General features: G+C 50.3%; 1 protein-coding gene across 1 annotated transcript in view; it reads left to right on the top strand.

Annotated features, from left to right (window-relative positions):
• The window catches only part of GPR124 (G protein-coupled receptor 124), a 46,638-nt gene that overhangs the window by 2,516 nt on the left and 34,985 nt on the right, over positions 1-9,137 (top strand). The gene's annotated exons all lie outside the window — the stretch shown is intronic.

Below are 9,137 nucleotides of genomic sequence, written 5' to 3'. Positions count from 1 at the left end.
CAGTGAGCCCTCCCCACCACACACGCACGCTCACACACACACTCACTCGCTCACACATACACACTCACACACACCCAGTCACACACGCACACACATAAACTCACACACACTCATACACACAGACACATACACTCACACATACACACTCACATACACCCAGTCACACATGCACACACACACATACTCACACACACTCATACACACAGACACATACACTCACATACTCACACATACACACTTGCACACACATACTCACATGTACTCACACACATACACACTCACACATACACATACACTCACACATCACATACACTCGCACTCACGTACACACACACATACATTCACACACAATACACACAAACACACACTCATACATACACACACACTCACATACACACACATACCTCACACACACACATACATTCACATACTCACACACATACACACACACATACACACACACACACACACTCTCTCTCAGACACACACATACACACACACACTCGCGCACGCACACTCGCACACACACATACACTCACACGTACTCATACACAGACATACACTCACACACATGTACACTCACACACACATATACTCACACTCACACACACATACACACACAATACATTCATACACACATACACTCACACACGCACATATACTCACACACACACACACACTCACACACACATACACATTCACATTCACACACACAATACACTCATACACACATACACTCACACACATACACACTCACACACACTCTTCTGGCCAGAGCTGCTTCCACCCCTCTAGACCCTGAATACTCTGACCCTGGTAGGGCTCCGGGAGGGATTGCCGGCCTGGGCCTGGGTCCCGGCCCCATCCTCTCGGCGCTTCTGAGCAGAAAGGCTGTGGCTGGAGCAGCCCCTGGCTGGGGGGTGGGGGAGAAGGATCTAAACAACCATCACGGGCCCCAAGGAGCCCCAGCACCAGGCGGGAAGTGAGGCGTCATGGGCACCAGGAAAGCCCCCCGAACCTTGACCTGACGAGAGGCCCCCTGGGAGATCCCGGGCAAGAGAGACACAGTGTCCCCGAGCTCTGGGGCGCCCAGGAGCTCACGGGGGGCTTGAGGGCTGGCCGGAGAGAGGCAGGAGCAGGAGGGGGCCCTCATCCACCCTCCCTGCCCCTGCTCCCCACAGGGACAGGCATCTGTCCTGAGCCCATGGCGCCAAGCTCCTCCCTGCCCCAGGCCTGATCATCCTCCAGGCCGCTGAACTGTCACCTCCTCAGAGGCCTGTGCTGACCCCCTCAGGGTCCTCCGCCCCCGTGGGGCTCCTGAAGGTCCCCTTCCCTTCCCAGCACTCATCACGGTGTGTGATTGGACACCCATTCGTGTCCATCCCGGCCTCTCCTAACTGGCCCATCGACTCCATGAGGGCACCAAGCTGGACTCCCCCAGGTCCAAAGAGTGATGGACCCAACGCTTGATTTTTCTCCCTAAATCTGACCCTTCCTGAGTCTTCTCCAGCTTCATAAACGGGATTCCATTCTCACAGCCTAAGCCCTCCTGGACAGATTTTTCTCACTCCACTCACTGTGTCAGGGATCCCACTGGACGCACTTTCCACCCACACCCCACCTCCCTCGCCACCTCCTTCACCCACTGAATTGTCACTCCGACCTCCGAGCCAGTCTCCGGGCCCCGTGGTCCTCCCAGCAGAGTCATCCTCCACACAGGAGGCAGAGAGGAGATGTGAAAGCCCAGCTCAGATCAGGTCATTCCTCCTTTCAAACTCTCTAGACTTCTCTTCTCGTTCAGAATAAAATCCAACATTCTTCCTGTGACCTTCAACGCCCTATGAGATCCAGACCTGAGGTCAAGGATACCGTGTCCACCACCCTCTTTCCCTCCCTCTCACTGCCGGCAGGGCAGCCACACTTGTCGCTGGCTCTTCCTTGATGGGTCATAGCTGGGGACCTCCCACCGTGCTGCCCTGTCCCCCCAAATCCCTGGGCCTCTTCCCTCATTCCTTCAGAATTCTGCTCTAAGATCACCTTGTCAGAGAGGTCTTCCTCACCTCTTTTTTTTTTTAATTGAAGTATAATTAATGTACAATAGTATATAAGTTACAGGTGTACAATATAGTGATTCACAATTTTAAAGGTTATATTCCGTTTATGCACGCATGCTCAGTCACTTCAGTCATGTCTGACTCTTTGCCACCCTATGGACTGTGGCCTACCTCCTCTGTCCGTAGGATTCTCCAGGCGAGGATACTGGAGTGGGTTGCCATGCCCTCCTTTGGGGGGGGTGGGAATCTTCCTGATCCAGGGATCGAACCTGGGTCTCCTGCGTCTTCTGCATTGCAGGTAGATTCTTTACTGCTGAGCCACCAGGGAAGCCCATATTCCATTTATAGTTATTACCAAATATTAGCTATATTCCCTACATTGCATAATATATCCTCAGAGTTTCTTTTATATGTAGCTGTTTGTACCTCTTACTCTTCTGCCCCTATATTGACCCTCCTCCCTTCCCTCTCCCTACTACTGATAACCCCTGGTTTGTTCTCTCTATCTGTGAGTCTGCACCTTTTCTGTTATATTCACTAGTCTGTTACATTTTTTAGATTCCACATATAAGTGTGCTATTGTATGGTATTTGTCTTTCTCAGTCTGATTTATTTCGCTTAGTGTACTTCTCTCCAAGTTCACTCTGTGGTTACAAGTGGCAAAACTTCCTTCTTTTTTATGACTGAGTAGTATTCCATTGTATATATACATCTTCTTTATATACTCATCGTTTGATGGACACTTAGGTTGCTTCCATTCCCCCATTTCCTTACCCTGTTTAATTTTGCTTCATTGATCTTCTCCTCACCCACTAGATTAACATATTCATTGGTTTACTTACATATTATCTGGCTCCCTCTGCTATAATATTACCTCCACGAAACCATGGACTTTATCGTCTATGCACTGACTGCTGTATATTCAGTGCTCGAAACAGTGTCTGGCACATGGTAAATGCCCAGTAACTGTTGTTTAAATAACTAAAAACTCAGGAACACTTTGCTGAGCAAGTTAATTAAATGTCTCTTCTATTCGTTGGTCACTAAAACAGGCTGGAAATCCTAGAAATAAAGAAAATAATAGCCTCCTCTTAGACCTTCTGTTCTAGTGGGAGAGTGAAATAGGTAAACAGTGAACTATAACAGGACAAAACCAAGCAGGTTCCAATAAGAAACACAGCAGCCGGCCTATTGACATTGACTGAGCATGTGAATGTGTCAGGCTGGGGTGTTTTGTTTTATTTTTAATTTACTATTATTTATTTGGCTGCACTGTGTCTTCATTGCAGCACATGAGATCCTCAACCTTCCTTGTGGCACGTGGAATCTTTAGTTACAGCATGCAAACTCTTAATTGTGGCCTGTGGATCTGGTTCCCTGACCAGGGATTGAACCCAGGTCCCCTGCACTGGGAGTACGGAGTCTTAGCCACTGGACCACCAGGGAAGTCCCTGGGGTGTTTTCTGACTCCAGTCAACTCTCCAATTCTTCAGCTCCTACTGGGAGTTCTATAATTTCATTCAACTTTGACACTGACTACCTTACATAGACCACACAAGCTAAGGGCTCAGTTCCCCAAGACTGCCTCTACCTCAGATGTCCTGGGGCGCCCATACTTCTGACTGACTGACTATAAATCAGAGATTCTTGTGACCCCCTCTTCAAGTCTATAGTTTGCTAGAACAGCTCATGGAACTCAAGAAAACACTTTATTCACATTTGCCGGTCTATTATAAAGGATATCACTCGTAAGTATACCTATGGCTGATTCATGTTTATGTATGGCAGAAACCAACACAGTATTATAGAGCAATTATCCCTCAATTAAAAATAAATAAATTTAATTATATATAAAAAAAAGGATACAACTCATCGCTTCCACTTCCAGCCAGGTGGAAGCAATTCATAGGGCAGGGTGTGGGCAGGGGGGTGGGGCATGGAGCTTCCATGCCCATCCTGGGTGGGCTCCCTCCCGCCACCGTGACTGTTCACCAACCCAGACGCTCTCTGAATCTTATTGTTCAAGATGTCTTGACCAGCCCCCATCCTGAGGCTAAGAGTACAACCCTCATTAGCATAAACTCAGCTGAGCATAAACCCAGACGAGTAACAGAAGATACTCCTGTCCCTCAGTAAATGCCAAGGGTTTTAGGAGCTGGGGGTCAGGAATGGGTGGACATGAAGACCAAATACAGTACTTCACTGGTGGTCCAGTGGTTAAGAATCCACCTGCCAACGCAGGGGACACGGGTTCCATCGCTGGTCTGGGAAGATCCCACATGCCGTGGAGCGGGCCCGTGAGCCTCAACAACTGAGTCCACGCTCTAGAGCCTGTGCTCTGCATCAAGAGAAGCCACTGCCGTGAGAAACCCATGAACCACAACTGGAGAGTAGACCCCGCACCTAGAGAAAGCCCTCACTCGGCAACAAAGACACCGCACAGGCAAGAAAAGAAAATCCATTCATTCATTGTTTAAAAGACCAAACCTATTGTTATAGTATATCACACAGGCACCTTTGACAAGTAACTGACATCATCAACAAGGCCCTCTGAAGTAAATATTTTTTCACCCCATTGCACAGATGAGAAAACTGAGGCCAAGGCAGATTAAGTGAGTTGCCCAAAGTCACAAGACCAATAAAATGGAGAGCCTGGGATTTGCATCTAGCTTCAGTCTCATGCTCTTAAGCATGACACAGTCATGGTGCAGAAAGTCATCTATCATTTCACTTAAAGCGTGAGTCAGATTTTCATGGAGACAGAGATTATGAGTCCCTCCTGTAGGAGGGTCTAAAGTATACACAGGCACCTCGTAGGGGCGAGGTCGATCTCTGAAGGGAAGTCCTTAGAGGTCCAAATACTTATCTGGGTAGCTTCCCATAGTTCCTATTCATTCCTTCTGGTTGAGGCATGAGCACTCTGCCATGAACCCTCAGTGTCAGAGTTCAACAGGACGGGCGGCTTAGCAGAGTCCCCACGGGGAAGTTCAGGACAAGGAAGAGAGGACAGAGCTCAGAGGACCACCCCAGAGAGCCTTCCTGGTGGGGAGGTGGGATAAAGGGGTGGTGTTCACAGGCTCTGAGCCTCCATGTCTTTCTAAATTAATGGCGCCCTGGAGAAAAGTCATGCTGGCATTATCGATCCAATTATGGGCCATGACCTTATCCACTGTTATCCTGGGTCTCTGTTAGGATCCTGCCTCTGGCATGAGAAGGCACAGAGGGAACTGGAAAAACTAACAATTAAATTCAGACATCCTGAGTGGGGCCTCTGACGGCCAGGAGAAGAGACCAGGGCCTGGAACTGGGAGGTGTTGGATATTGTGAGCTCTGATTCTATATGTGTTTATAATCTCTCATAGCCTTTATTTTATTTTTTAAAATGTATATATTTTTATCTTTTGGACAGGCTACGAGGTATGTGGGATCTTGATTCCCTGATCAGAGATCAAACCCAAGACCCCTGCATGGGCAACTCAGAGTCTTAACCACTGGACTACCAGGGAAGTCTCTCTCATAGTCTTTAGAGACTATTCTCTTCTAGCCGAGGTGTGGAGCTCCTTGGGAAAGTTTCTGTCTCCCTTGACTCTGCTAGAAGAATAAGGACTGGGTATCCCCATTCCACCACTAGCTATGGTTTGGGGGGTGGATGTCTGTAAAGGTTTAGCTCAGAGAGGGCCAGAAAATCAAAATGAGACAACCTTAAGCAGAAGTAAGGGGATTTCTTGGAGTGATTACTGAGGGCACCTTCCTACCCCAGAAATTATAAAGCTCAGTGGTTAAAACTGGACTCTGGGACTTCCCTGGTGGTCCAGTGGTTAAGAATCCACCTGCCGGGACTTCTCTCATAGTCTAGTGGCTAAGACTCTGAGCTCCCAATGCAGGGGACCCGAGTTCAACCCCTGGTCAGGGAACAAGCTACAACTAAGACCTGGTGCAGCCAAATAAATAAAATTTAAAAAATTTTTTTAATTAAAAATAGTTAAAAAAAAAAAAAGGAATCCACCTGCCAATGCTGGGGGCATGGATTTGATCCCTGGTCTGGGACGATTCCACATGCCACGGAGCAACTAAACCCCTGTGCCACAACTACTGAGCCCATGCTCTAGAGCCTTGGAAACATAACTACTGAAGCGCCAAAAGCCCGTCCTCCACAACAAGAGAAGCCACCGCAGAGAGAACTAGAGAGTGGTCCCCACCTGCTGTGACTAGAGAAAAGCCCAGGGAGGAGGGAGGAGGGTTCAGGATGGGGAACACATGTATACCTGTGGCGGATTCAGTTTGATATTTGGCAAAACTAATACAATTATGTAAAGTTTAAAAATAAAATAAAATTAATTAAAAAAAAAAAAGAGAAAAGCCCACATGGCAGTGAAGACCAGCACAGCCAAAACAAATAAATACATTTATATTTAAAAATCCTGATTTCCATCACTTCCGGGCTGTATATCCTTGGGCAAGTTTACTATTCAGGGTGCCTCTTCCCCTTCTGTCCACTAAAACAGCCATCTTCACCCTGGTATGAGGACAAAATGAGCTAATTCTCCTAAAATGTAGTTGCAGGTGCCCGGCACATAACAAGCCCTCAGTAAACGCTGGCTGCCCTGTGCTAGCTCTGGTCTGCTCTGGGCTTGGAGGAAGGGGACACGGATCGTGACCCCCCATCTTCCACTCTCAGCTGCCCCCAATGGAGGGTCTGGTCAATCATGGGAGAAGAGCCCCCCAGCCACTGCCTGACGAAGGGGAATGGATCAGCATTGCGGGTGGAGGCAAGAGAGAGGCTAGCCAGCAGCTAGCACCCAGCAAAGGCAAACTGTCTTTTTTTTTTTTTGGACATTTTTTCCTCTATTTGTTTATTTGGTTGAGTCGGGTCTTCATGGCAGCACGCAGAATCTTTGTGGCGCCTCACGGACTCTTTATTTGCAGCACTCAGATTTAGTTGCTCCGAAGCACGTTGGATTCTAGTTCCCCTACCAGGGATCAGGCCAGAAAGTCCCAAGGAAAGCTTCTTGAGAGAGGGCTTAGAGGGTGCGAGCCCCAGGGCCCTTAAGGGGACAACAATGGTCTGGTGAGTTGTGGTGAGTTACATTTCTGCCCCAGATTGGACTAACATTTTTGATCAGGCCTCCTCACCCCCCATTTTGTTTCAGGCAGGATTAATTCAGCCTTCTCCCTGTATCACGCTACCTTATCCCGAGTTCAATGAAGAGGTTATCCCACACGATCAGGGCCAGGGCCCAGCTTCCTAACCAGATGTCATGAGGGTGGGAGCTCAGCTTGAGTCATCTTTCTATCCCAAACAAACTTCAGCACATGCAGGCAACTCATTCATTCCAGCCTGTATCTCTGAGAACAGATAACCAGGAAGGTTTCTCATGGGGAAAGCTTTGAGTGGCTCAGAGAAAACAGCATGCAAAAAAAGGAAGCAGAGGATAAGTCCCCAACCCTGTCTCTACCGCTCATCCATCACCTTTCTGGACGGGAAGAGAGATCAAAAGGGATGACCAGCAGGACAGGACAGCATTTTGCAACTGTTTCCACCCCGCGCCTCATTCCCACCTGTGAGGAATCACTGCCTCATTAAATGTCATTTGGCCTCGATTCAGCCTCAGAGAGCGGCTGTTGCAGTGGAATTCCTTTCCGGACTTAGAGTGTCTCCGCTGAGCAAAAAAAAAAAAAGAAGAAGAAATGACAGGAGGGCTGTGTGACCCGGACCGAGGCGTCCCCTGCTCTTCTCTGAGAAGTTCCCCGGCCTGGGAACAGGAGGGCCGGTGGCAGACCTGCCTGTGGGCCGTGGCTCTGTGACGACCCTTCCTAGGAATGCAGGCCTGGCTCCTGCGCCGCCCTGAGGAGGGCTCCTGCTGGGGGGAGGGGGGCCGTCCCCTTCTCCCTTGCTCCATTTGCAATCACTATTTATTTATCTTTGGAAGTTGAAGGAACCAGAGCCTGCAACTGGGAGAGGCTTGTGGAGCCAGAAGAAGTCCGTGTCTGGGCTCAGCGTCTGCCGCCCACACAAGGGAAAGAAACCCTTCCCAGGAAAGGGGGTGGGTGGGGGGAACCCCGCTGACAGGCCACCGTGCTGGAAAAGGTGCCACACACACCCACGGCACCAGAGAAGGCAGCAGTCATCAGAGAGACCACTTTGGTGGCCCAACGGAGGAGGGGGAAAGGGGGCTCGCCTCAGGGGTCCCCCAAACCCCAGCAGCCTGCATCTCCACCGCAAAGGTGCTATTAAGTGGCAGAAAAGGCTGCCTTTGTGGGGAAACTGAGGACGTAGGCTCACTGGGCCACACCTCACGCTACCCTCTGTCCCCAGCCGGGTTCCCAGCCTGCATTCCAGCCCCTCTAAGACTCACTGGGAGTTTTCATAGCCACCTGAGTGGCCCCCGCCCACTCACTCATTCTCAGGCCAAAACTTGCAGTCACAAACTAGGGGGCGGAAGGGCCCCTTTGGACTGCGGAGATTTGACACCCCACGATGTTAGGGACTGTGTTCTTAGTCAGAGCCGCCCAGACCGGGCCCTCCTGACTCACTGCAGTGCTCTTACCACAGCCAGTGGGAATCCCTGCTTTTGCCTTCTCAGTTCTGCTCATTCCCACCCATCCACGCCCCCCGCCCTCCACACACGCGCGCGCCTGCGCACGCACAGGGTTGTGGAAAAGCTAGGCCCCTAGATCTGACCTGTCTCGGCCTTTGACCCCTCCTGGCCCAATGACATGCAACCCCCGCTGGGCGAGGTCACCCGGAGGATCCGAGAGCCTCCTTCGTCTCCAGCTTGTATATATCCTGCGCTGACTGGAGCAGGGCTGCGAGACTGAGCGCCTGGCTTCCAGCCTGGCCCACCAGGTCAGGGGTCAGGGGAAGCCGAGTCTCAGCAACCCTGGAGCGGGGTACAAAGTTCATTCCCACCCAGGGACATCTCTGGTCAAGCCCGCGGGTCGATGAAAGCCCCAGAAGCATCGGGGTGCAGGCTGGACGGGCAAGAGTGAGGCAGGATTCCGTGGGAAGTGCTAGCGGTTGGCTGTGGTTGTGGAGAGGAAGAACCTCAGCTCCGGGGAGAGGGGCGGCCAGGAGACGTCCAG

This window comes from Bison bison, unplaced genomic scaffold (genome assembly GCF_000754665.1).
Source record: "Bison bison bison isolate TAMUID 2011002044 unplaced genomic scaffold, Bison_UMD1.0 scf7180017864105, whole genome shotgun sequence".
Taxonomy (NCBI): Eukaryota; Metazoa; Chordata; class Mammalia; order Artiodactyla; family Bovidae; genus Bison; species Bison bison.
The sequence above is the reverse complement of the archived record's forward strand: the minus strand, read 5'-3'. Positions and strand labels throughout refer to the sequence as shown.